Source organism: Mus pahari, chromosome 1, assembly GCF_900095145.1.
Source record: "Mus pahari chromosome 1, PAHARI_EIJ_v1.1, whole genome shotgun sequence".
Taxonomy (NCBI): Eukaryota; Metazoa; Chordata; class Mammalia; order Rodentia; family Muridae; genus Mus; species Mus pahari.
Window position 1 is genome coordinate 151,906,786 of NC_034590.1, and position 6,017 is coordinate 151,912,802.

A 6,017-nucleotide genomic window follows, 5' to 3' on the forward strand; every position below is an offset into this window, starting at 1 on the left:
CCATCCACACCACCATCCACACCACCATCCACACCACCATCCACACCACCATCCACACCACCTCAGTTCCACAAAGCCACACTGAGTTTGTATGTGCTACAGTAGAGAGGGGATGCTTTCAAAGTCACAACTGACTCTTGGTGAAACAGCCTACCAACAGGCTCATTGGATAAACTTATACCAATTGCTACACTTCCGTGCCTCAGTCACAAAAGAGAGATGTTGCTAACTAATCCTTGGGATTATCTAACCAAGTGGCTAACAGTGAACAACTATCAGATGACCAAAGTACTGAAAACGCACACAAGATCTGCCTTTCTTCCTCTGCTGTTCTACACTGCCACTAACCCTGCATCTAATGGGTAACTTCCATTAAAGTCAAACATGCAAAGAACCAAGGGCTAACTCAAAAGCATACCGATCCACCCTTCAAACTTCATGCTTTACTCCAGCTAAATAACTGGCCTATCATAAAAAGCTACTCTCGGCCAGTGGGATGACCTCGTGAGTAAAGGCAATTGCCACAAAAGCTGGGGACCCGAGTTCAATTCCAAGAACCCACACGAAGTTGGAAAGAGAGAACAAGGCTACGAAGCTGACCTCTAGCCACGTCATGCTAGAGCACATGTGTACACACACCACAGAAGTATTTTTTTTATGTTAAAGCCATTCTGCCAACAACACTTCCCATGTACCTACTGTGAGCGGAGAACCACGCAAGACCCTGGAGGGAAACAGAAAAGGCTTTACCTTCCTGGTGACTATGGTCTCTACCCCTTTCACAGCTTAAAGACAGCTGTGGGTCCCCACAATTTATTAGCTGGACATCTGCACTTACAGAACAAGGAAAGCCACAAGACAAAGCGACAGAAACAGGAATGAACAAAGACGCAGGACAACATTCTTAACTGTTAAGACCGAGGATAGAAATCGCTTAAGAGATACCTGAGGGGGCTGGTGAGATGGCTCAGCAGGTAAGAGCACCCGACTGCTCTTCCAAAGGTGCAGAGTTCAAATCCCAGCAACCACATGGTGGATCAAACCATCCTTAAGATCTGACTCCCTCTTCTGGAGTGTCTGAAGACAGCTACAGTGTACTTACATATAATAAATAAATAAAAAAAAAAAAAATNAAAAAAAAAAAAAAAGAGATACCTGAGGATAAAGGATAAGAAACTAGGGAATTCCTGGGTAGCTAAGAAAGGCTGTTGTTTATTTTGTGCATTAAAGACCATTTCTTCTAGTAAGGAATCGCTGGGAAGGGGTCTGAGTGTTAACGAGCAGCCCCTGCTATTCTAAGGTATGTGGTTCCACGCAGAGCCTTTTAGCAAAGACTGAACTGGTCCAGTATGAATGAGAAAAAAAAAAAAGAGGTAAGATGGCTTGCCCGAGTCCTAAAATATCTAAAATCTAGGTACACTTTGTCCCCCAAAAGTCCAAGTACTGACAACTTAGGTCCCAGTGTGGCAGTACTGAGGAACTGGAACTTTTAGGGGGTGGAACCCTGCTGAAGGAAATTAAGACAGGGAGACTTCACTCTCAGAAGTGGATGAATCCAAGTCTCACTGGAGATGGTTAATTCCCAAGAGAATAGTCTGTTAGAAAGGCTCTGGCTCCTTCCAGGCCCCTTGCTTCCTGTCTCACCATGTTTTCCTCACGTGTTCCAACCCTGTGATACCACCCACCAGGCAACCCTCTCCGGAGCAGAGCGGATGCTAGGGGACCAGCTCTTGAGTCTCTAGAACTATGATCTAAATAAACTTTCTCCATAAAGCATCGGGACTTACCTACTTTGCCACAGTAACAGAAGATGAAGTAAGCCATTAATGTCAGATCCACAAAGATCACTACACAAGGTCCACTCTGAGTAAGACTGGTAAATAAATATTAACTGAATTAAACAGAGCTCTTCTGTTGCCGGAGAACTCTGTCCACACTCCAGTCACGCGGTCTCCTATGCACCCGACTATGAGCACCGGCAGGGCACAGGCTGGATGCCAGCCATCTCTATCACGGGGCACGTCTTCATGAACTTTTTCACTGCAAGAATGAAGGCTGTGACTTCCCTCTGCCTAGGATGCCTTCCAAGACGCGGCTGCACCTGGCACGCTTCCCACGCAGTCCGGCTCTGATGCCACCTCCTCCTCCTTCTCCCAGAGGACCCTGCACATGCCTGTTAGCACTTCTCATACGTCTTTGTAATCATCTTGTTTACCTACGAGACAGCTCCTCCAAGGCAAGGACTTTTGTCTGTGAAACCTCAGCTCCGAGCTCAGTCTGCCATGTTACGCTTGCAAAACAAATTCTGAGAAGGTGCTTAATGAACGGGAGCTGGGCAGAAAAAGAGGAAGGAAGAGACTAATCCAGCACCTTACCACACAGACTCAGAACTCCACGGAGCAGGAGATGGGTTTCACTAGGCGGTGGGAGGGCTGCCTGTTATTTCTTTTGCTCATATCTGAAAGATGGAGTTATTTTCTCTCCAGAGCCAGGACGATCAGACTGGTGTGTGCTGTACTTGGAAAGAGCCTCAGACTGATGCCCCTTGAACACACTTGTGGTCCACCCTCCATGCACAACCCCCTCCTCCTCACTTCCATACCTGGCACAGGAGTCTCTGGGAGGACTCTCTAGAACATGACCACCTGTTCTCTTCCCCTCTCTTCCTCTCCCCCTTCTCTCTCTCTCTCTCTCTCTCTCTCTCTCTCTCTCTCTCTCTCTCTCTCTCTCTCTCTCTCCCCACATCTCCCCCTCCCTCCCTCCCACACTGAGCATAGGCACTTCTCTCTGCTCATTACACCACTCATTAGTTCCCCCATGGGCCTCTGGCAAGGTGGCAGTCTCCCATCCAAGACTGCCCGGGGCACAAGCCAAGAGAGAGACTCCAAACTCAAAAGGGAGGAGGTTTTCAGACAGAAGATTCCACTGTAAAGAGAGGCCAAAGTTAGACTGTTGCCCTCCAGCCAGATGTGGTGAGCCCACATACTCTGGGCAACTAAAAGCTCTCAGCCGGGGAGACTGCACTAAGCTTAAGACATGGCACTCCCAACCCTGTGCCATGATTTTCACGGTTCTGCACAGACAGTAGGGCTGCCTCCCCCTTCACCTCTCTGATCCTGATCCTGCTACCCACTGAGCATGTCTGGACCCTGCTTTGTAAATGTGGGTCCTGCCCAGAAAGGAGAGCAGCAGAACGGGGGGGGGGGGGGGGCCCCCAGGGGGGGGGGGGGGGGCTCCCAGAGACGTGGCGAGATGCTCTACCCACTGGTGCTATGCTGCCCACATTTATTACGGGTCTACTCGGTCAGCACTGGCTCCTGACCCTCAGTCAGAACCTCCCATTTTCGAAGACAACAACCCTTGAAGCCTTTCTGAGGGTTTTGCCCCGTCTCGTCACATTTTATCTGTGATACTGAAACAAGATTTCCTGACTCTCTCGTGTTTATTGTGCTCAGGATATGTTTCCTACTGCCCCGAGAATTATTCCCTTGAGGAACATTCAGCTCCTTTGGAAACCCATGACACTGAAACCCCCTTTCCGGAATGCCTTCCTTCAGGGGCATAACAAGGCTGGCCACCACTGATAAGCCTTGGACTGACTGCATGGAGAAGCAGCACGGCCAGGAGGCAGGCAGTCTGTCTCCTAAGCCGCGAGGACCCCCCCCTCCGGCCACACCCTTTCACCTCTGTTTCTCCATCCATAGAGCACAGATGACACACCAAGCCTCGTCGGTTAACTTCTCAGATTGGAAGCAATATATGCACGGCACATGGGGCACAAGGGATGACAGGTTGACCTCCCTTACAAAACAGGAGCTCACACAACTATTATCATCTTTCATGCATCGTCAACTTGGGGGTAGAGAAAGCGTTGTAGATTTTACTCTTGTCCTGAAGAAGGCCTCCTGCTGTGAATAATTACTACCACAGAGGAGAAGAACTAGGGGCTGCTTGGACATCAGCGATGCTAAAGGTGTCTGTAGTCTCAGAGCTAACGGTGTCTCACACACCTCTTGTCTCTCTCCCAACCCCCCAACTAAGTGTTTTTTCTGAGACCAGTTAGTTACTAAGTCTCTCTGAGGCTCATTTCCTCCACTGCACTAGAGAGATAACCTTCCCAGCAACCCTGAGGGCACAGGACATCACAGCCAGTGTTGTCCCTATTTATTCCCTGGGTGTGGCGAGGCACCTGTGTGCGGGGTCCTGGTGGGAGCCTTGCCCGCCTGGGATGCTGCCTCCCCCTTCCGGACCAAGCCTCTGTTTGTTTGGGTACTGCTCCTGTTTTACCACCGAGTAAAGCCCACCCTACCTCTGGGTCTGGAACCCCCCCCCCACTTCCCCACTCCGTGAACAAGAAGTGTGATCCCTTTCCACTAGGAATGATTGCTCCATGACTGACTTAGAAAGACCTGTGACTTAAATCCAGCCTATAGTGGAACATAGGAAGAGTGTCTGGTATACTTCCAGAAGCTTCCCAAGCCCTGAGAGACTGCCAGCATCTCTCTGTAGCCTTCAGGCCTGAAGTGCAAGCCTGACACTGAAGTGCAAGCCTGACAGGTGTGGAAATGCTGCAACCCTCAGTGCTAATGATAGCAAGGCAAGCAGGACCTGAGGACTTGCTGCCTTCACTCAGGCATCGCGATGGTCAGCTCTAAAGCATCCTGACTCAAGTCAGGATGTCACGATTCATAGTACAGACCACAAAAAAAAAAAAAAAAAAAAAAAAAAAAAAACACCTCCTGTTTAAGAAATAATTAGTTTTCCCAGTTGCCAGCCATTTTAGCTTAGGTTTTGTTACCTCAAGCTGAAAATATCCAGATACAGACTGCACAGCCTAGGGAACATATTAAAAATGCAGGCTTTTACATTCTAATAGGGAAGAATGCACATAAGCACCACAAAGGGTCTTTCTGCTCGCCAAAGTTTAAGGATAACTGATCTCACCGGCCATGGTGATTCCAGAGCGCTGCCGGGCACACAGTCTGCATTTAAAACATCAACTCTCTCCCCGAGAGAGACCATCCTGCCTCTCTACTTCCTGAGAAAAGCTACTGTGGGAAGGAGGGATGAGGGGAATCTGGGTTGTGAAGCAAATCTCACCTCTTCCTCCCACAGGCTGCTTTTACACACTTAGGAAACCAGCTGCTAACATCTGGCCAAAAGCCTTTCCCGTGACAACCCAACACCACTGCTACCACAGCTGGGGACCCAGACCCCCCTGCCATGCTAACCTCTGTCCACTGCGCAGAAGGGCTCAAGGCTACAGGACTGGTCATCCCCATTCTCCCTGCGGCCTTTTTAACTGTAATAAAAGGTCAATTTCCGGGACTTGGTATCTCTTATCCTGGACCGATCAGCCCTGTGGCACCAGGAAGCTACAAAGGAAGCTGAAGTTATTAGATGAAAGGAAGAGTCACTGAGCCACCAGACAGAAGAGCCCAAAGGATCATGGCGCCTCCCTCATTCCAGAGTTGGGGGTGGGCTTGTGGCTCCCCTTTCTGCAGCACTGACAGAAAGCCTGTTTTCTCAGGATGGCAGCGCTAACATGTAGAAAGGAGGACAGAAACTCCTTAGGTTGACAGAGAGAGACTAAAGGGAGGGGAAGCCAGTAACTTAGAGGATACCAGTTGGTCACACAGGTCATGACGGCTAAGGGCAGTGAAGAACACCTCACCTCTGCCTGGCAATGTTAATGCATTTGATTTTAGGTTCATTTAACTAATGTGGGCTTTTCTTCACCCTGTTCAAGAAATGCCTGAATAGGTACTAAATGCAAAACACCACACCAGGGACTGTAGTGACAAGACAGGGGCCAGAGCTGGCGACGACATAAAGATCACAGATCTAACAACCCAGATAAGGCAAACGTAATAGAAGCCGGGCACCCTCTGCACCCTGGGTCTAAGGTTAACTCTCTTCTAACTCTGAGCAAAGCTCACATCATCTTCTTCCTAAGTATATATCTAACAAAGAGCTTGACACTAGGAAGGGCTCGCTGAACACTGACTGGTATAATG

General features: G+C 49.2%; 1 protein-coding gene across 39 annotated transcripts in view; it reads right to left on the bottom strand.

The window, feature by feature from the left end:
- Sorbs1 (sorbin and SH3 domain containing 1) overlaps positions 1 to 6,017 on the bottom strand; it is a 223,240-nt gene that overhangs the window by 194,007 nt on the left and 23,216 nt on the right. Inside the window, exon 1 of one of the 39 annotated variants that reach the window (XM_029532525.1) lies at positions 1,788 to 1,830. The exons of the other annotated variants lie outside the window; for them this stretch is intronic. The gene's annotated coding sequence lies outside the window, so the exon portion shown is untranslated. Of the gene's footprint in view, positions 1 to 1,787; positions 1,831 to 6,017 lie in introns of those variants that run through there. 39 annotated transcript variants of the gene reach the window in all.